The following is a 23,998-nucleotide window of genomic DNA, read 5'->3' on the forward strand; positions in this document are numbered from 1 at the left end:
CAGCGAAAACATGTAACTTTACCATCATTGATCAATACAAAAGTTATATGTTACCTTCAGCATAATTAAGTTTGAAATAAAAAAATTAATATAATTATGTATGTATACCTATGTTTATGGTTTGATAATATTTTATAATGAAAGGTATTTAAGGAGTTTTGAAATTAAAGAAGAAAGTTAATTATGAGAAAGATTGAGAGAAAATAATTAATGAAGACATTTATAATTAATGTACAACTCACACCATGCTATTGCTTTAAAACAATACTTGTGCGCGAATACATTTAGCTTGCATACATACTCTAGCTAATATAATGCAAACTGCGTGCATGGCAGCCACTTGTCTCATGAGTGGCATGCTTGGCACTCAGTATGGTTTTTGCTTGTAATTGCTTATCTTATCATTGACCAAATCGAGATGGTTTTATATATATAGCAAGAGGAGTGATCTGACCATTTTAATAAATTCTTTTTGTTAGGAGAAATTAAAAAAAAAAAAAAAAAAAAAAAAAAAAAAAAAATTAACATAAAAAGGATAAGTTACTGTTTCTAAAATGAAACAAGTTACCTCATTGAGGTAGAGTTTAATTATATATATCACTAAATAAAGGAAAGTAAAAAAAATAAAAAAATAAATTCACCCATTTTTCATTGATTTAGATAATGTACGTCCATTGTTATTACTTGTAGATACTAATAGAAAGGAATAGTAAACGAAGCTTGCAAATTCGTTAAGCAACTTGTACGCTGGCTTAATTCCTGTTTGACTTTTAGGCCTACAGACCGGGAGGAATATTAGATTTAGATGGCTCGATCAATTTGACATGTAATTTTCTAGTTGATAAAATCATGCCGTATGTGACTTCACATATTCCGTACACAATATTTTATAAAAGTGCCAATCGTATTGGCAATCATCTTGGCGCGAGATCTATTGACTATTGTATCCTGGCCTATACACAAAGCAGACATTAATTATTGGTTTTTTTTTTTTTAAAAAAAAAAAAAAAAATTAAACAAGCTAAGAGAAAATTGATGAAGCTTATGCTCCGTTTGTTTTGACTTAAAATGATTTCCGTCGTAAAATGATTTCGACGAAATTATTTTCAGAAAAAAATAATTTTCTTGAAAATATTTTTCGGTGTTTGGTTCGTACGAAAAAAATTACAAAATGCAAAAATCAGAGTTTGGCAAATGTCGCCGAAATCCGGCAACGTCCGGTGGCCGGATTCCGGCCGGATAAATGGCCGGATCCGGTCATATCCGGCCGAATCCTGGCCATTTTGGCCAGATCTGGCCGGAATCTCCCGGATCTGGCCGGATCCTGGCCGTTTTGGCCAGATCCGGCTGGATCAATAGCCGGATCCCGGCCGTTTTGGCCAGATCCGGCCGGCTTGCCCGGAAACCGGTAAATTCCGGCCGGAATTTGGTCATCCCGTGGCCGGATTCCGGAGCCGGAACAATTCCGGTGACCTGATTCCGGCGCCGGCAGGATTCCGGCGACCGGATGTTGTCGGACTCCGACGCCGACCGAATTCCGACGATCGATAATTGTTAAATTCTGACGATCGGATATCAAACATGCGTGTAAGGACGAAGAGTTTTATTTCAAAAAACGATTTACGGTTTTAAAAATCGTAAATCGTTTTCCGAAAATTAAAGAAGTTTTTACGGTTAAACCGAAAATGAATTTCGTTGACCATTATTTTCGCCCCTACCAAACACCGGAAAATGCCGAAATCGTTTTCCAGAAATCATTTTACGTCGAAACAAACGGAGTATTAGCTTCATGTCATTAATATTTTTAGTCTGAACTTTAGTTAAGTTTTTTTTAATATATCTTATATAAAGCTAATGATCACTATACATCGTCAATATTCACAGACATGGAAAAAAAAAATCATGTATATTTCTTCTTTAGGTTTTGTTCAATTATAGTAAACAAAATAATATCTTATCTGTTACGATCGACCAGTGCATCAAAGAGTACGTACTGAATTTTTAATTTCTTTGAAGTGATATTAAGAAAAAGAAATAGGAAAATACAAATTCATAGCATCATGTAATAATTGAAAGTCAACACAAGCTATAGATCCTAATAATGCTTCATAGATAGCCATGTTTTATTTTTTATTTTTGGATAAATAAGGTTTAATTATTAAAAGATTCTAAAGAATACAAGCGAAAAATGAAGCCAAAAAATTAAACCGCCTCCAAAAGGGAAACTCACAACAAAGAAGCTATATAGCCAAGAAATGTACAACCATGTAAGGCCGGCCAGCAATACAAAGAAGGAAAAACAAACAAGAAACACTCTAGAATCCAACACACCGGCCTGAGCAAAATGTTTAAATATTAATTAAATAATTAATTATAGAAAGACAAGAACAAGCATGCAGCGCAATGAAAAAGGAATATTTATTCAAAGGAAACAACAGCTAATACTCTGGCGCACCTCACGACGGTGGAAGTTATGTCAAAGGCGTACGGCTAGTTTTTCTTAATTTGAAGCTATCTATCTCACAAAGAACAAAGAACAATTCAAACTCTTAGCTTGCATGATATCTACAAAGTCAATAATGACCAACCGCATACTAATGTAATGATTCTCTATAAATACTACTCCGGCCATGTCTTTCACCCGAACAATATATCACAAAGTACTGTTATCAATATAAGATAGCTGTGAAGGAAAAGGCTAGGAAACAATGGCATCAGATCAGTGTGAAGGTAATGGACATCTATATATTAAGAGTGCTTGTCAGTACGTATATATATGCATGCATATATATATATGCCAGTTACATATATGTATATATAGTATATATGATTTCCAATTGATCTAATTAACACAAGTCCGATCTTTTTGAGCCTGTGTAGGTAAGAATTCATGGCCAGAGCTCGTTGGCGAGCAAGGGACGGTTGCGGAGGCCACAATCGAGAGGGAGAATTCTCTTGTCAATGCCGTGATCGTGGAAGAAGGATCGTTTGTCACGCAAGACTTTCGCTGCGACAGGGTTTGGGTTTGGGTCAATGAAAATGGCACCGTTTGTAGTGTCCCGACTATTGGATAAGCCTACTTTATCTTATTTTATGAATAATCTTATTAATGTTATTTTATGAATAATCTTGGGCTTATAAGTCCATATTGTTGAATGTTGATGATTCAGTTGTTATTTTTAAATAATATGAGTTACAATTCAGTTGTTTTTATCTATCTATTAATTAATTTAATTAAAATGAGAGCTTTCATTTATACTTCTTAACTTAATTTCAAACCTGGATATTTCAAAAGGTCATGTTAGCTATACTTGACACTTACGCTAGCTGTCTATCTCATATCCCAGGCCCCCCGCTTTTTTTTTTTTTTTTTTTTTGTTGAAAATATTACCATTAGAAATGATGATCCAAAAAGCTCCCCTTGGCTGGCTGAACTTGCACAAAGCAAAAATATGGAGGAAAGCCAATTGTGAATTAAGAGGTGTAGTAAATGAGTAGTTCTAAGCTGGAGCTAGCAGAAAAGTATGAGAAGGAACTATTGGATTTTTTGAATCCATATTGGTGTTATAATGTTTGACGTGCTTTTAGTAAGTCTTGTGGTGGGCCTATTTTGTTTGATTAGTGGAGATGATTCAACTCCACTAGCTCGATGGTTCTCTTCTTAGCCATGCTTTTTTGCTGAAACTTTATTTAATGGAGAAGTAATCCCTTTACGCTTGCTTTTTATTTTTCTTATAAAAGAGTAGTACTATAACATACGTAAATATCAATTATAGAGATGAGAAGAAAGGGAGTCTCATCTCACTTAGCATAGAGTGAATTTTTGGGTGTATTGGAGCTTTTCTATTTTCTTATTTTTTTCGTATCTCACAGGTTTTCGGAAATAAAACATATTTCCTAACAATTGGATGGGATGCATGGTTCGAATCTTGTTAGAGCAAATTAACTGAGTTCAACTTTGTAGTCCATTCATTCATTCCAACATATAAGTCATTATAATTCCATATTAATTATGGCTTCTGTCTTAGCCATAATTCCATAGATCCAATGAAATAATTCCATGACAATATATATGTATATCCTTAGCCTCAAATTACGATCCCACTTGTGTACTTTTCTTTTTAGTGTTCAAGTTTCAACCAAAATGGTTGCTTCCGTACCCTCTCTCTCTCTCTCTCTCTCTCTCTCTCTCTCTCTCTCTCTCTCTCTCTCTTTTGGTGAGAGCAGCCTTTTTGGTTAATGAAATAACACTTTCCTTAATTCTATATATTATGATCCTACGTAGTCAACTTAAGGCTTAAGCCATAGGGATATGTTGTTTTTAGGCTTGAGTACTGGTTGCCGTGTGGTGGCAAAGGGGTCATCCTTTAGCCAGAGTGAAATGAATATCGCGTTCATATATACGAATTTGACCAGTAACTTTTTGTTTTTTCTATGAAGCTATCTCACAAATTAAACAGATTATGGTGATGCCAATCTGGGTTGTTGTGATACGAAGTTGATTTGCTTGTCATTTTGAGTTTTGGTCAATTATATATAGTTTATGATTTGGTTGGTTTTGATATACAACATGCATACAGGTTACTTGGATACAAAATCGGGTTGTTGTGATACCAAGTTGAGATACCAATATGATTTGCTTGTCATTTTGAGTTTTGGTCAATTTTAGTTTATGATTTGGTTGGTTTCGATACACAACATGCATACAGGTTACTTGGATACAAAACTAGAATACCAAATAAACCAAATATTTGATAGTGTATGCATGTACCAATTGTATGTGAAAAAACCACAAAATTGAGGTACCAACTGTAATAAAAATACAAAACTAAGGTACCAATTGTGATAAAACTGCAAAACTTAGGTATCAATAATTGTGGTACTTATGTAAACCGCATGTAACTTACATTAAAAACACGGGTATATACGGATGGGAATAAATTAGTGCACAACCTAAATGTCTAGACATTTTTGGCATTCCAAATAACCCAAATATTTGATAGTATAGTACAGGTACCAATTGTGAAAAAATTACAAAATTGAGGTACCAACTATGGTAAAAATACAAAATTAAGGTACCAATTGTGTTAAAACAACAAAACTTAGGTGCCAATTTTTCTACTTATTTAAATTGCATGTAACTAATTTATGGCATACCAAATAAGCCAAATAAGTCGAATATTTGATAGTGGACATTTCTTGACATGCAACACATGTTAATTTGTTAATCATACTATTTTTGAATTCAAAAGAGATGTGCATCTCTCTCTCTCGCCGGTATACAATTGGATGATTTTGATGCTTTGATAGCCAAAGAGATATTTAAAAACAGATTAGGAAAAATATTGATCGACCACAATTTAGCAGGGCAGTAAAGCTGGGGGAAAGAGTGTAATGGAGCAAATTAATGCTATTGCTTAACAGTGCTATTACTCCAGAAAATTATTTCAGAGTAACTTCATCTAATTTTGTACATTTGTCTATGTTAGAATGTATGGTTTTTGTGGGAAAATATGAAATAGGGGCGTACTAGTGGAAGCAAGAGAGAGAAAGAATTACGAGTGGTTATCTGTTAGACATCTACATTCACTACTCTGAATGACCTATAAATCTATATTGTGCTATCATTAATTTGATTGTTTATAGTATAAAAATCCTTATGTATATGATAGTGAGTAAATACAAATATGGTAATACAATAAACCCTTAAATTGAAAATATTTCGATATCGGCTTAATATGGAATAAATATATATATATATATATATATATATATATATAATTTTCCTATATTCTAACCGTTTAAATCATTAACTTGTTGAGAAATGTCAAACTGAAGGTTTAGATGCTGTAAATAAATAAAAAAAAAAAAAAAAAAAAAAAAAAAAAAAAAAAAATTATTTTAATTTTTTCATCTATCTAAATTTAATTTTAAGTCTTTTATGAAAAAGGAAAAAAAGTAAAATTAAATTTGAAAAAAATTAAAAAAAAAAAAAAAAAAAAAAAAAAAAAAAAAAAATCCTATAATTTGTTTTAAACACACCTAAAATTAAAGCCAAATAAATCCATATTTTCGTAGCAACTGACGCGAACCCACGTAGGGCTTCTTGCCTGTAAAAACACACACATACGCAACCCAACCCAAGGATGCTAAGATCCTCGGCCGCCTCTTTGTTCTGTACGGCCATGTTTATCCTCTTTTGGTAAACGCATACAAAGCTCAACCGACGTCGAAAGCCAACAGCATATAATTACGGCTCCATCACATTTGTTTAATCAGAGAAATCACGGTTGCGAAGTGAATGAACGCTCTTCTTTCACCACGTCAAGTCTCAACCGTGTTTCTCTGTATAAGGAGATGTGCTGGAACTGATCTATTTTGTCATCCGAGGCTGCTCTCTCTCTCTTTTGAGGTAGATGTACCGTGTCTTTGGAGAAGGAGATAGATCTGTGTCTCTGTCTCTGTCTCTCTTATTTGTTGAAATCTATTTATCTTGTTCTTTTGTTTTTCCTTTTTGGGTATGAATCTGCTATATATATATATATATATATATATATATATAGTTAGATGAGATCTGACACTTTGATCTAAGTTAGATATTTTTTCTAACCAAACACGTGGATCCACAACCCTAAATCGGATTAAATGTGGCCTTCTCAAATTCGTCTATTAATTAGAATCTTGGGGTTCTTAATTTAATCAGCAGAAATTTGTTAGCTATTTATTTTACAAGTATTTTATTGGGTTGATTTTATAATATGATATAAATTGAACCCGATTGAAAAGCAGTGCCCTTTTGTCTTTTTGTGAAGAGGGCTCTTGTAAATTTCAGGAAAATTACAGCTTGTATAATTTTTGGGTGAACCTCTGTACTTGTTTGTGACTTGAAGGTACAGTAAATGACGCCACATCACATTACTCATGTTAATACATAGATTTGGTTGAAGGGCCTCAAGAAAAATGTGTTTTTATAAATAAAATTTTCAAAATTTCATACGTATTTCTTGCATTTTCTGTAACATATTTTAGTCTCTGTATCACTACAGACTATATACCCTTGAACGAAACCTAATACAAGTCATTCTATAGAAAGATCAATTGCCCCCTTTTAAGATTAGTTATATGTTGCCTCTATAAAAAAGAAAAAGAAAAAGAAAAAGATTAGCTATATGAATTGCTAAAAGCCAAATCTCTTAATTAATCTCCAACTAATTGTGCATTTATTTACTTGACATATAATATTACTGAAAGATTGAAAGAGAACAAGATAAACTTGGTTTAACCTTTAAATAAATGGTGATTTTAAAAGTCATCTCATTTTTGGAGGAATACAAAAGTGACACGTGAGGGACTTGTAAAATTACTCAAAATGACACCAAACATATTTCTCCAGTAAATACACCTCTAAAGTACAATTATAGGGTCCAAAAACAGTCAAAGGAATATCCCATTTTCCACAAAGATTAATTAACATTTACAGAACTGAAACTGGATTTCCCTTCCAAATATTGTAAACAGTAGCACCCAAAGCCAATTTACAAATAATATATTTGCAACTTTTTGCCCTTCCAAGCCTTCAGTCATTAAACCTTCACAATATCATCTCAGCCAAAACATATACTTATAGATGGGTTAACAAGGTATTTGGGCTCTATAGTCTTTCACTCCACCCACATTAAAAAATAAAATAATAATAATGTTCCCTATATGGCTATACATTCAATAGTGTGGTGATTAAATAAGCATATATATCATATTCCCTGTCAAACCCAACTTCAACATCTTATCCTGAGTAGATAAACTATTCCAAATCGCCAATCACAAGAAGAAATATAAAATATTAATTTATTAAAGTGACACCGTGACACGTGTAATAATAAGATGATAAAGATTGATGTCTAGAATCGGGCAGCCGCCGGCATGGGCAATAAGGCAATTGTAGCTAGCCTTCTAGAATGGAATGGACTGAGATTTCCAAAGTCGGACGACGCCAATAAGGACTTTTTTTTTTTTTTTTAAAAAAAATAAATAAATAAATAAATCTTATCCTTATCCTTTTGTTTCCATGACAAAATATCTTACTTTATGCAATATGATAAACTTTGTACGAGTTGGTCTCATTACAAGAGAAACTTGGTTTAACTTTCTTGAATTTTCATTATTTTGTAATATTTCTCAAAAGTTTAGAAGTTCTTAATTTAATGTATCTAATTTTCAATTTTTTGCAATCTTGCATATTGTTAGGGTTGGGGTTAAATGGTCAAAATGTAAAATAATCTTTATATCTATGTAAACTTTATGAAATTATGAAATTATCCTTAAATTACAATTAATTATTTACTTATTTTTAATTTTTATAAATGAGGGTATTTGGGAATTTTTTTTTTTACCATATGTTAGTATTTAACAGGAAATCCAAATGGAGGAGTAATATTGCAAATTTTTTAAAGTTTGATATATTACATGATTAATTTAATGGTTTAATTAGTTGAATAGAAAATATTAATATTACACTTAAGTTTCATTAACAATAATAGAGGAAACATGATCAATCGATTAAATTACACAATGTTGTCAAATACGGCCTACTATATTTCTTTCCTACAACATAAATAATGAGTAATCACAATAATGAATTTGGAGAAAGTCCACATACCTCTTAATTGTCAATGTTTATCTCAAACTTTCAATTGAGACAATGTTTCCTCTAAACTACCAAAAAAATGTCAATATTCTCCAAGTAATTTTAGAAGTCATTCTTGTATCACTCTTGGGTCCTTATAAAAATGATGGAACTTTTAAATTAATCACAACTTGATCAAAATTAAATAGTGATCAATCATAAGCTCAATAGTAATTTTAAAAATCACATCATTTTTGGAGGGATACAAGAGTGATTCTAGAGCATTACTCATGTCCTTCCAAGGCTAGCAAGCAAAAAGACAAAAAAAATGACTATTTTTTTTTTCAATAAGACATAAATACCCCTATAAATAGAAAAAAAAAAAAAAAAAAAAAAAAAAAAAAAAAAAAAAAAAACTTAACTTTTTTTTTTTAAAATAAAAAAAAAACGAGAATTTTTTAATTTTCAAAATTTTTAAATTTGGCCATTAAACAACAAAAAGTCCACAAATAAGCAGCGATTTAATGTAGATATGATGGAGAGCTCCAAAAACATTTGACTTTACGCTTTATCTATAGAGCAATAGGTCACAGAGGCAGGGGCAGATCCAATTTTGACCTTGGATGGGTTAAAAAGTATAGAAATTCCCTAAAATTTTATTAATTTCCTCTTTCTTTCTTTTTTTTTTTATTTTATTTTATTTTATTTTTTTTAAATATGTCTCTCAAATCAATATTTCTCGTTACGCCCCAGCACAGAGCTGACGATCATGTAGACATCCTATGCTGTTTTAGTGTTTTCTTTCGTACCCTACATCCTATGAGATATCCGTGGAGGAAAGTGTTATTTCAACACCAAGCAGTCATTCCCATAAAAATTATTTTCGAGAATATGCGAGAGAAGGTACATCTTGATTGAGTCCCGAGAATGCAGACATTCCGGAACTAAAAGTCAACTCAGCCAGCCAACGTACGGGACAAGCATGTTACGGGAACTTAGGTACTAGCCGCACCCCAAAAAATCAGGATTAGAAGTCACAATCTGTGTCCAATCAGGACTCCTCGAAGAATCTGGTTAACCGTCATATTCCAAGTTGAATTGGGATAGGACTCCCGGTCCAGTTCTAATTCCCAAAAATTCGAGATTAGAATTATACTACAAAACGAATTAGGAAAAAATCACACTACAGGCCTGGTAAGGAATTTGAGTATAAATTAGACTCTGATAAACACTCCTAGATCAAGTAAGAGTAGAAATTCTAATTTAGGTTAAACTTCACCTTTTTGCTTATAAATATATAGGCCCATACTCCAGATATAAATAGGAGATTGATTATTTAATGCATTGACCATACTTTTTTCTTAGAAGCTAATTTAAAAATCCGAGCGAGCGTAAAAAATATCGAAGAACGTGCTGTTCACACCGTACCAGAAACTCCACCAACAACTTCCATTAATGAAATTCATATATATATATATATATATATATATATATATATATATATATATATATATATATATATATATATAAGAGTAGCAGGTGAAAAAGAATATTCAATGAAAACCGCCGTTAATTAATCCTTATCAGGCACCTCACCATGATAGTTATGTCAAAGACTACTGCTAGATTTTTTCTTTGAAGCTATCTCAAAAAGAAAAAAAGAAAAATTCAAACCCTTAGCTTTCATATCTAAACGGTCAATAATGACCAACCACGTTCAAACTATACATGTAATGATAATCTATAAATACCCCTTCTGTTCAGCCAACAATTGCATCATAAACAGACACGTTATCAATATATATAAGAGGGTGAAAGAAAAAGGAAACAATGGCATCAGAGTGTGAAGGTAATGATTCAATGAATAACTAAGAATTGTTAGTACTAGCTATATACCATGCAGTTAAATGTTATATATATTGATCGAGTTAATCTGAGACAAGTCTTTTTAATTTGAGCCTCAATTTGCAGGTAAGAAATCATGGCCGGAGCTGGTTGGAGTGAAAGGGACGGTTGCTGAGGCGACAATTGAGAGGGAGAATCCGCTTGTCGATGCTAAGATCGTCCCAAAAGGATCGGTTGTCATACAGGACTACCGCTGCGACAGGGTTTGGGTTTGGGTTGATAAAAATGGTGTCGTTTATAGGGTCCCCAATATTGGCTAGGCCGGCCTTAAGTCGCTTAATTATTATTTTTAAAATGAAATAAGGATTTCTATATCTCCAATATATACTACCATTGTATTTGAAACTTATCAATAACAGCTTGTATTCTTCGTGCATTCTTATGTGTACGTATTTGAAGTAAAAATGAGACTGGCTTGTAATGTTTGGAGTAATTTTCATTTTGGGTTATTGTTGATCGAATCTCCTATACACATTCCCCTCTTAATTAAATAAAGATTCAAGAAGCCGATCGAGCAGCAGGTCGAATCTATAATTAGCTCTCTTGTTCAAGATTTTATAAATATATATTGTCAGCGCGCGAAAACATGTAACTTTACCATCATTGATCAATACAAAAGTTATATGTTACCTTCAGCATAATTAAGTTTGAAATAAAAAAATTAATATAATTATGTATGTATACCTATGTTTATGGTTTGATAATATTTTATAATGAAAGGTATTAATTTAAGGAGTCTTGAAAGAAGAAAGTTAATTATGAGAAAGATTGAGAGAAAATAATTAATGAAGACATTCATAATGTACAACTCACACCATGCTATTTTTTTTTTGGATGAATAACTTACACCATGCTATTGCTTTAAAACAATACTTGTGCGCGAATACATTTAACTTGCATATATACTCATAATGCAAACTGCGTGCATGGCAGTCACGCTGACCATTTTAATAAATTCTTTTTGTTAGGAGAAATAAAAAATAAAAAATAAAACATAAAAAGGATAAATTAACATAAAATGAAACAAGTTAATTACCTCATTGAGGTAGAGTTTAATTATATATATCACTAAATAAAGGAAAGTAAAACAAATAAAAAAATAAATTCACCCATTTTTCATTGATTTAGATAATGTACGTCCATTAATGGTAAACGACGCTTGCAAATTCGTTAAGCAACTTCCGGTCCACACGCTAGCTTAATTCCTGTTTGACATGTACGTAGCTCTTGCGTGTAGCATATCTTCTGCATGCTGGACTTTAAGGCCGGCCTACAGACCGGGAGGAATATTAGATTTAGATGGCTCGATCAATTTCACATTTTATTTTCACGTTGAAAATCCTCTATTTTCTAGTTGATAAAATCATGCCGTATGTATTGACAATATATCATCTTGGCGCGCGATCTATTGACTATTGTATCCTATACACAAAGCAGACATTAATTATTGGTTTTTTTTTTTTTTTTTTTTTCAAAAAAAATTTAAAAAAAATTAAACAAGATAGCTAAGAGAAAATTGATGAAGCTTAGCTTCATGTCATTAATATTTTTAGTCTGAACTTTAGTTAAGTTTTTTTAATATATCTTATATAAAGCTAATGATCACTATACATCGTCAATATTCACCAGACATGGAAAAAAAAAAATCATGTATATTTCTTCTTTAGGTTTTGTTAAATTATAGTAAGAAAAATAATATCTTATCTGTTACGATCGATTAGTGCATCAAAGAGTACGTACTGAATTTTTAATTTCTTTGAAGTGATATTAAGAAAAAGAAATAGAAAAATACAAATTCATAGCATCACGTACATGAAAGAAAGTCAACACAAGCTATATATCTTAATAATGCTTCATAGATAGCCATGTTTTATTTTTTATTTTTGGATAAATAAGGTTTAATTATCAAAAGATTCTAAAGAATACAATCGAAAAATGAAGCCAAAAAATTAAACCGCCTACAAAAGGGAAACTCACAACAAAGAAGCTATATAGCTAGCCAACAATTAATTAATGTACAACCATGTAAGGCCGGCCAGCAATACAAAGAAGGAAAAACAAACAAGAAACAATCTAGAATCCAACACACCGGCCTGAGCAAAATGTTTAAATATTGATTAAATAATTAAATCAACTATTTTTTATTAATTTTTAAAATAAATAGTAATTTAACATAATATATAATCATTTTTTGTGGCCTAATTGATCCAATCTACTCTTTCAAGTACCTTCACGTGCCGAGTGAACATTTTGTCGCCGTCACTACGCGCAACGACAAAGCTAAAGGGGGCTGGTGTATATGGGCCATGACCCCGAACCAATTTTTTTTTTAATGATTTAATTAAAAAGTCACGCAGAGAGCAATGTACCGTTATAACTTTCTAATTAAAGACATTATTTCATTTATACCCTTTCAATTAAGCCACCTATTTAGATTAGACCCACTTAATTTCATTAAGAAATTTACTGATTTGATTCAATATAACTTGTATATATATATAGCATTGTAATGCCTTCTCCTTGATCATAAAATAAAATATACACCAGTTTTCACATACATATATAAAAGCCTAAGTTGACTTTTAATCTATTACTGACTTTGGTAATCTTTTTCCCCCTCCAGTTACATTATTGAGGATATGCTGACGCATAATTAACCTCATTGCCTCATTGCATTGAGTGGCTGAAAGTATGAAAAAAAGAAAAAAAAAATGGAAGAAAGAAAAAGGCCAAAGAAATGGCCGGGGTTTGAATGACGAACAAGTATGTCAATAATGTCATATATATTTTCATGGTCGTATAGGGAGAAGCTTAGTATTTCCAGAGCTGTCAAGCTTATCATAGAAAGACAAGAACAAGCATGAAGCGCAATGAAAAAGGAATATTTATTCAAAAGAAACAACAGCTAATACTCAGGCGCACCACACGACAGTGGTAGTTATGTCAAAGGCGTACGGCTAGTTTTTCTTTGAAGCTATCTATCTCACAAAGAACAAAGAAAAATTCAAACGCTTAGCTTGCATGATATCTTAAAAGTCAATAATTACCAACCGCAAGCTAATGTAAGCTAATGTAATGATTCTCTATAAATACTATTCCATGTCTTTCACCCGAACAATATATCACAAAGTACTGTTATCAATATAAGATAGCTGTGAAGGAAAAGGCTAGGAAACAATGGCATCAGATCAGTGTGAAGGTAATGGACATCTATATATTAAGAGTGCTTGTCAGTACGTATATATATATGCATGCATATATATATGCCAGTTACATATATGTATATATAGTATATATGATTTCCAATTGATCTAATTAACACAAATCCGATCTTTTTGAGCCTGTGTAGGTAAGAATTCATGGCCAGAGCTTGTTGGCGTGCAAGGGACGGTTGCGGAGGCCACAATCGAGAGGGAGAATTCTCATGTCGATGCCGAGATCGTGGAAGAAGGATCGGTTGTCACGACTGACTTTCGCTGCGACAGGGTCAGGGTTTGGGTCTATGAAAATGGCACCGTTTCAAGGGTCCCTACTATTGGATAGGGCATCTTATATATTAATGTTATTTTTTGAATAATCTTGGGCTTATAAGTCCATATTGTTGAATGTTGATGATTCAGTTGTTATTTTTAAATAATATGAGTTACAAGTTTTTATCTATCTATTAATTAATTTAATTAACTGATCAATTCCCCCCCCCCCCCCCCCCCCCCCCCCCCTTTTTTTTGTTGAAAATATTACCGTTAAAAATGATGATCCAAAAAGCTCCCCTTGGCTGGCTGAACTTGCACAAAGCAAAAATATGGAGGAAAGCCAATTGTGAATTAAGAGGTGTAGTAAATGAGTAGTTCTAAGCTGGAGCTAGCAGAAAAGTATGAGAATGAACTATTGGATGCTTTGAATCCATAATGGTGTTATAATGTTTGACTTGCTTTTAGTAAGTCTTGTGGTGGGCCCCTCTTGTTTGATTAGTAGTGGAGATGATTCAACTCTACTAGTTCGATGGTTATTCTCTTCTTAGCCACGTTTTTTAGCTGAAGTAGCTTCCTCCTTTTTTTTTTTCTTTTTTTTTTTTTTTCCTTATAAAAGAGTAGCACTATATATAACGTGAATATCAATTAGAGAGATGAGAAGAAAGGGAGTCTCATCTCACTTAGCATAGAGTAAATTTTTGGATGTATTGGAGCTTTTGGGCTTTGAGTGATTTTCTCCCTATAATCGTTTTGATAGTGAATTTTCTCATGCATCTCCTACAGTGGATGTACATCACATTGAGGGAACCACTTAAATCTTAATATTGTGTGTGATTGATTTAATTTTTTCTTTCTTCTTATTTTTTCGCATCTCACTGGTCTTTGAAAATAGAACATATATATTTCCTAAGAATTGGATGGGATGCATGGTTCGAATCTTGTTAGAGCAAATTAACTGAGTTCAACTTTGGATTCCATTCATTCATTTCAACATATAAGTTATTATAATTCCATATTAATTATGGCTTCTATCTTAGCCATAATTCCATAGATCCAATGAAATAATTCCATGACAGTATATATGTATATCCTTAGCTAGCCTCAAATTACGATCCCACTTAATTGTGTACTTTTCCTTTTAGTGTTCAAGTTTCAACCAAAATGGTTGCTTCCGTACCCTCTCTCTCTCTCTCTCTCGTGGTGAGAGCAACCTTTTTGGTTACTGAAATAACACTTTCCTAAATTCTATATATTATGATCTACGTAGTCAACTTAAGGCTTAAGCCATAGAGATATGTTGTTTTTAGGCCTGAGTACTGGCCGGTTGCCGTGTGGTGGCAAAGGGGCCATCCTTTAGCTAGAGTGAAATGAATATCGCGTTCATACGAATTTGACCGGTAACTTTTTGTTTTTTCTATGAAGCTATCTCACAAATTAAACAGATTATGGTGATGCCAATCTGGGTTGTGATACCAAGTTGATTTGCTTGTCATTTTGAGTTTTGGTCAATTTTAGTTTATGATTTGGTTGGTTTCGATACACAACATGCATACAGGTTACTTGAATACAAAATTGGCATACCAAATAAGCCAAATATTTGATAGTGTTTGCAGGTACCAATTGTACGTGAAAAAACCACAAAATTGAGGTACCAACTGTGATAAAAGTACAAAACTGAGATACCAATTGTGATAAAACTACAAAACTTAGGTGCCAGTTGGGGTACTTATTTAAACCGCATGTAACTTACATTAAAAACAAGGGTATATATGCAGGGGAATAAATTAGTGCACAACCTAAATGTTTGGACATTTCTGGCATACCAAATAAACCAAATATTTGATAGTGTAATACATGTACCAATTGTGAAAAAAACTACAAAACTGAGGTACCAACTGTGGTAAAAATACAAAACTAAGGTTCCAATTGTGTTAAAACTACAAAACATAGGTACCAATTTTCTACTTATTTAAACCGCATGTAACTAATTTCTGGCATACCAAATAAGCCAAATGAGTCATATATTTGATAGTGGACATTTCTTGACATATAACACATGTCAATGGTTAATCAGATTATTTTTGGATGTCAATGACACACAAAGGTACCATTGGTGGTACAAAATACAAAACATAGGTATCATTTGTGATACTTAACTAAACCACATGTACCAAAAAAATATTCATTCATTAAAATCACAATGCCATCAAAGTTACATAATTCCCATTCATATACATATCTCAAACTACAATTCATTTCAAAAGTGCAACACAAGCAATCAACAGTATGGTAAATAATGACAACAACAAAGCATACATAAAAATTTTCTCTCTTGCTCTGTAGCTGTCATTTTCCTTCTCTAGACACTTAATGATTTTCATATATTTATCATCCCCCTTATGCAATTGATTAACCCTTTCCATGCAATTGTCATTGATGTTCTCCAACTCTTTAATTCTTGCCATGCAATTGTCATTTTCATTATCCAGAAAATTAACCTTTTTCGTCATCTCATTTAAGACCTCTACACCCATTGCATAAGTTGGTTTGTCCAGCCATTTGAAAAATCGGTATGCAGCTTTTGTCTGTGTTGAGAAGTATAACAAGGCAATCAGTAAAAACTCACCCAAAAATACTCAGTAAGTCACCCAAAACTACTCACTTTTGAATTGTATGTGGCGCAATCTCAAAATCTTCTTCCAGGGTTTTCCTTAGTCCAGGAGGTCTTCAATGGTGCAGGTAAATCGCAGAAACATGCAAAGGACATCTCAACACGGCCCACCGACGAGGATCTAGATGATGACTTTTCAAAGAAAGAAAGAACAAACCATGAATTAATCTAATTCCAAGGGCCATACTCATTTCATTAAGTGTTTTCACAAACCAAAAATTAATCTACCACTTGATTCATTGACTAAAGAAACAAAATTGGGTAGATCTACGTTCATTGAAAGAGTGGATTTGCTGCATAGATAACATGACAAACCCTAAAATAGATATCTCCGTATAAGAAGAACAAATTATTTATTATTTAAATCCAAACGAAACAAATTTAAACAACATGGGTTAAGAACCAACATTCTTTAAACCATGGGAAACTTCATTCCCTTTGGAATCTCGTAGGTGACTTGATGCCATCTTGTTTGGTATCGTCTACGAGGAGCTAAAATTGGCCTGATCTGTTGCAGATTTGGCGTTTGGTCTAGGGAAAGAAACAGTCGTATCGAGGCTGGTTAAGATTCGACGATTTTCGGTATTTTGGGGGAATGTCGGCAGAAGAATAGCTGGTATCATCCAGGGGAAGCTAAATTTGGCATGATCTGCTGTAGATTCTGAGTTAGGGTTGGGGAAAAACGGTCGATCGGAGCACCAGAGTTGGTTAGGGTTGGTTCTGCATTTTGCAGGAAATGGCCGATGAAGATGTGTTAGGGATAATTTACTTGATTTTTTTTTCTCATTTGTACGGAATTGATTTTACACGTAGGAGAAATGATGTGGCAAGCAAACATGTGTCGCGATATTAGGTATGTTACGTGGAGCTGATGAGTCAAGTCTGTTAAATTTTAACGGAAACATAGACGGAGGTATCAATTAATTTCGTATTTTCCCAAAATTCAAGTACCATCTGTGAAGAAAAATGAAATTGAGGTACCAAAAAATAAAATTTTCAAACCACAAGTACTAAAAAGGTATTTAACCCTTTCTCTAAATAAAAACTCATCATTAATTGAAACTTAGCATACTGAAAAATCTCATCCTAAATAAGTTTTGTTAGCGATGGGGGTGCATCATAGTGCTTTTTTCTTGTTAATTATAATTTGGGTACATACATCACTAAATAAAGGAAGTAATTAAACAAATAAATTCACCCATTTTTCATTGATTTAGATAATGTTCATTGTTATTACTTCTAGTTCTAGACACTAATAGAACGGAATAGTAAACGAAGCTTGCAAATTCGTTAAGCAACTTCTGCTCCACACGCTAGCTAGCTTCCTGTTTGATACGTACGTACGTAGCTGTTGCGTGTAGCATGATCTTCGATCTGCTGGACTTTATTAAGGCCTACAGACTGCAGTTTGACATTTCCACGTTGAAAATCCTCTATTTTCTAGTTGATAAAATCATGCCGTACGTGAGTACACAATCCGTGCACAATTTTTTATAAAAGTGCCCATCGTATATATTGACTATTGTATCCTGTACACAAAGCGTCATTGAGTGGCTGAAAGCATGAAAAAAAAAAAACAGAAGAAAGAAAAAGGTCAAAGAAATGGGTTTGAATGACCAACAGATATATATATATATATATATGTCATATATATTTCCATAATTCCATGGTCGTATAAGGAGAAGTATTTCCAGAGCTGCCAAGCTTATCATAGAAAGACAAGAACATGCATGCAGCGCAATGAAAAAGGAATATTTATTCAAAGGAAACTACATTTAGTACTCAGGCGCACCTCACGGTGGTAGTTATGTCAAAGGCGTACGGCTTAAGTTTTTCTTTGAAGCAACCTATCTCACAAAGAACAAAGAAAAATTCAAACGCTTAGCTTGCATGATATCTACAAAGTCAATAATGACCAACCGCAAGCTAATGTAATGATTCTCTATAAATACTCCCATGTCTTTCACCTGAACAATAATAATCACAAAGACAAGTACTGTTATCAATATAAGACAGCTGTGAAGGAAAAGGCTACGAAACAATGGCATCAGATCAGTGTGAAGGTAATGGACATCTATATATTAAGAGTGCTTGTCAGTACGTATATATATATATATATGCATGCATATATATATATGCCAGTTACATATATGTATATATAGTATATATGATTTCCAATTGATCTAATTAACACAAGTCCGATCTTTTTGAGCCTGTGTAGGTAAGAATTCTTGGCCAGAGCTCGTTGGCGTGCAAGGGACGGTTGCGGAGGCCACAATCGAGAGGGAGAATTCTCTTGTCGATGCCGTGATCGTGAAAGAAGGAACGGATGTCACGGGTGACTTTCGCTGCGACAGGGTTTGGGTTTGGGTCTATGAAAATGGCACCGTTTCAAGGGTCCCCACTATTGGATAGGGCCTAGCTACTTGATCTTATTTATGTTATTTTATGAATAATCTTGGGTTTATAAGTCCATATTGTTGAATGTTGATGATTCGATCAGTTGTTATTTTTAAATAATATGAGTCACAAGTTTTATCTATCCATTAATTCCTATAGTTAACTGATCAATGAGAGATTTCATTAATACTTTTTAATTAACTTATGCTCCGTTTGTTTCGACGTAAAATGATTTTCGTCGTAAAATGGTTTCAAGGAAGTTATTTTTCTGGAAAATATTTTTCGCCGAAAGCATTTTTCGGTGTTTGGCTCGTACGGAAAATCACATATATTTTTTTATATTTTTATTCAATCATATTGACCTATAAAAATCATTTTTATTCAAAACATATAAATATTAATGTAAAATAATATAAAAATTACCGGTGACGAAATTCTGTCACTGACCGACAAGATTCATGCTACTTTTACTGAATTCCGGTTACTATAGCCAGAATCCGAGATAAAGGCCAGAATCCGAATAGTTTCGTCGGAGTCTAGGTTGGCCGGATTTCGGCGAAAGTGATCGGATTCCAGCCAAAACTGTCGGACTCCGGCTTATTGGCCGGAATTCTGCCAGAACCACTGGAATCCGGCCGTTCTGGCCAGATCCCCGCCAGTCGGTAGGGATCCGGCCGGGAATCTGGCCATTTTGGCCAGATCTGTCCGGCCAGCTGGCTGTTCTGGCCAAATCCGGCCGAGATCCGGCCTGCCGGCCGGAATATGGTCGTTCCGGCCAAATGGCCGGTATCCGGTCGTTCCAGCCAGTTTCCGGCCAGATGGCCAGAATACGACCAAAATAGTCGCCGGAATTTGGGGTGACCGGATTCCGGCGACATTGACTGGATGTTATCGGATTTCGGTACCGGCAAGATTTCGGTGATGGACGATTGCTTGAACATAAAGGTCGATTGTGTTGTTTAAAAGGGGTCGAATACGTTTGGTGTCTTCGGAAAATGCCAAGATGGCAATATATTTTAAACACTGAAAAAAGACTGTTCAAACATAATTATCCAACAAAGCATTTTTCAGACGTAGCTTGCAGAAAACACTTTTCAAAACGAAAAATAGTTTAAAAATAAAAAATAAATGATAACTTTTCAAATCTTTAATGTAAAAATATTTTAAAAACACATACTTTATTTTTCTAAAAAAATAATTGAAATAATACCTTCAAATTAAAACACGTTTACTTGTTTAGTCTTTCAAGCGGCCTAGAAATAAGTGGTGGCCGGATAGCCTCTATTTCACAAAAAAAAAAAAAAAAAAAAAAAAAAAAAAAAAAAAATGGTGGTTGGCCTCACCCTATGGAGGCTACTCCTTCATTGTGGTTGGGTAGGTTGGTCCCTTCCATATCTCCCTTACTTACTAATTAGGAGGTGACTCGTGGCCTTCACTAATTAAGGGTATATATGCGAATACATACAGATATTACTTTTAGATATCAGCAAGTGATATATATTTACATCATGTTTTTACTAACCGCATTTGTGTGGTTATTAAATGTGGTTATTATCCGCATATTAGGTAGTGAGCCTTTCGGGCATATTTTAGTCTTTTGGGCATTCTTTGAGTTTCTATTATGACCTATTTTGAACAATTTTAAAAATAATTTAAGCCAATTTTTACAGCCCTAATCTTTTGAAAATATATTGATTTCACATTACTTTTGCCATTTTGCCTAAGTGTTGCATGAGAAAGCGACACAACCAATCAAACGAATGTAAACATAACTTATTCCTAAACACCAAAATGACGTGGTTTTGGTAAATTTATTAAATATAAAATATATTGTTTTCATCCAAAACCGGTTGGCACTATAAGTATATACACCCAAGCATTACTTTAAAGTAAAGTCTTAAAGTATGTTGTGCCTTATAAATGTCAACTACACTTTCTCTTTTTTCTATGTGAGACTCGAGCTCTTCATTCAATATTCTTTAAACCACACTACAAAAAATAAAAAAACGACTCTTTGAGCCATTATAAGGCCTAAAAACAGCTCAAAATGGTTTGAGCCATTTTTTTTAGCCGTTTTGAAAATGGCTCAAGAGTGCTAGTATTAAAGTACTAATTTGAGCCCTTTTTTTACTAAAACGGCTCAAACCAGTTTAAGCCGTTTTGGATAAACGGCTCTAATCGGTTAGAGCTGTTTTAACCAAAACGACTCAAATCAGTTAGAGCCGTTTTAGTGATAAAACGGCTCAAAATAATTTTTAAAAAAAACCATTATTTTCTGTTTGGAACGACTCTAAATATATATATATTTTTAAAATAATTTAATTTTCTAAAAGACCAGATTCAAAATACTTAATTCATTGCAATTTACCCACATTTATTTACAAAAACCATACCCATATGACCTAATCCACCACAATTTATTAAGAACCCAAAAACTCCAAAATCCAAATCACCTTATCCATTGCAAATTCAAAACCGATTCCAAATTACACAATCTATCAATAATGAGGACATAAATTAATGGATTCTACATATTCAAATCAAGCAATTGAGAAACCAGTCAATAAGAAGATGATTCTAAGCTCAAAAGAATACAAATAAACAAATCTGATTCACAAAAAGCAATTAACTTGGATCACATATTTCTGCTTTGAGTTAATAAAACCCGGCCAAAAACCCACAGCACAAGAACGCCACAAATTGCCAACAGCCAAACCTTCAAAAAAATTGCCCAGCTAGCCACAAGACTAATTACTTAAGGGATCACAGTCAGCATAGCACAAGAAAAATGACATAAAGAAATTCGTTCAAAATGAAAAATTCAAAACCATTAGCCACAAAGAATCAGTTGTAATTTGGAGCTGCTTTAAATGGTGCCTACATACTGAACGTGGTAATGTGATTGTAGTTGTAGTGATAATGTATTAGTAACAGTCAAATAATGAAGTTAAAACTTTATTAGCAACTAAGAATCATGCGCATAGCAATTCAGCAGCCGGGAAAAACATTCAAGTTCCATCAGCAAACACATCTTTTATCTCACATTAACTTTCTACCCTTCTTTTAGTACTCCCATGATGCAAGCCAAACATTGCACAATGATTAGAAAACTTTTGATCACCAATGCCGTAATATTTGAAGAAGACTATTGTCAACCTAATGACTCAAACATTTTGAATCGCCTGACTTTAGGGATCTCATTCATTGGATCTTAATGGCCACATTTTGTACAAACAACATCGGCAAAGACCAGCCCATGTTGCTTTGCTTCTCAATTTTTATGTCATCCATAATCTCTTTTATACATCCCCTTCAATTATTAATTCTTCCACCAGTACATATATGCTTAGTTCTCTCTATCAGATTGTCCTACCATGTAATGATAATTTTATGAAAAAATCAGAAAGATGGGAATATCTCATTGTTAAATTTACAATTTGTTCAAAATGATTGTTACCTTCAAAAAATCTAACACTTCAACTTCATAGACTACATTTGAAGATGGTGGAATTACAGCAAGATCCCACCTTACTTCACTGCTTCCAAATCCAAAATCAGGATTTATTGTCAATGCCCGCTCTCCCTTCTTCATTGTTGCCACTGCTCGGTTTAGACCAGCAATTACTTGTTCTAAAGATAGCGAAGCAAAATCTATTCAAATCTGCTTTTTAACAATCTAACAAACAAAATGTATAAGATAAAGAGGATATCAGTAAAGTTTAGGAATAAAACTAACTTTTATTAGTTATAAACTCCAAAGGCTGCTCTCCATCAATTCATTTTTTCTCAAACTCAGTGCCATCTTCCAGCCTAGCCACATAGCTAACTGCAAAGTAGGAATTGATATTTCAACCTCCATTCTAACAAATAAGCATGATTTGACACATTAGAAACACAAAAAGATTCATATATTAGAGAAATTCATAGAAACAAGGTAACTTGCCCATTTTGAAGCAATGATGGGTAGATCCCCATCTGCGACCTAAAATTAGATACCAGCTCAAGTTAATTTTCAACAACCAAAATTCAATCAGGCCACAAACAATAGCCCATTTTCATGCCATGCCACGAAAATTATCACAAGTAAACAACAAATCATAATTGAACAAAAGTTAACTAATGATGGAGAAAGAGTCAAAACTGACGTCTAAGGTTCCAGAACCCACTCTAGTAATCAGGGAATTCTTGTCACTTCATAGAATTACACTTAGCTTGAAACAGTATTTTGTATCATAATGCGCCCAGATTATGTACAAGATAAACAACCAATTGGGTAGAAATGTTGCCATTCAATTTCACAAGCAGTACAATCCTGCACATTTATTAGAACTACTATACAAATTTTGGAAACAAAACATACCAGAATGATCCCCTTTTGCAGGAAAAAAAAAAAAAAGAGGAAAAATTCAAGACTGCTAGTACCTCAAAATTGTTTACAACATCTGGATGTTTGATCAGCTTCAACAAGGTGTCAAGGCAGTTAATTATAATCAATACAATAATATTCTAACATTATGAAGCACAGAGAATGGGAAATGCAACACATAGTAAACTATTATATCAATTAACGAAGAGTCAACAAAGTACCATTTTATATAACCTTATGTTAACACCATACCATGATACCAAACAAGCATGCTCCTGCTGAGCACTTCAACTTATTTACACCTAAATTTTATGAATCAGCCTAACATGAAGCAAATATATGCAGTCATAATTTTCATTCTACAGCAAGAGCAACCAAAATGAGATAACATGTCCAAAGAACATCGACACTCTTAGACTTTCAGTGTGTGTGTGTGTGTGTAAATATATTTCCTGCAAGGGTACAAAATCATCAAGAAAAACAAAAATCGCACACCAAAAAATCCAAAACACCCATTCGGTTTTTAGCTTAAAACAAACTCAGAAATTCTCACAATATTC

The 23,998-nt window shown here is 33.3% G+C and overlaps 1 non-coding gene across 1 annotated transcript; it reads left to right on the plus strand.

Moving 5' to 3' along the window:
- Window positions 1–6,779: 6,779 nt before the first annotated feature.
- On the plus strand, window positions 6,780–6,913 carry LOC133859033 (small nucleolar RNA snoR74). Its single transcript, XR_009898699.1, has one exon. It is a non-coding gene; the product is annotated as a small nucleolar RNA snoR74 (small nucleolar RNA).
- Window positions 6,914–23,998: the final 17,085 nt, after the last annotated feature.

This window comes from Alnus glutinosa, chromosome 1 (genome assembly GCF_958979055.1).
Source record: "Alnus glutinosa chromosome 1, dhAlnGlut1.1, whole genome shotgun sequence".
Lineage (NCBI taxonomy): Eukaryota > Viridiplantae > Streptophyta > Magnoliopsida > Fagales > Betulaceae > Alnus > Alnus glutinosa.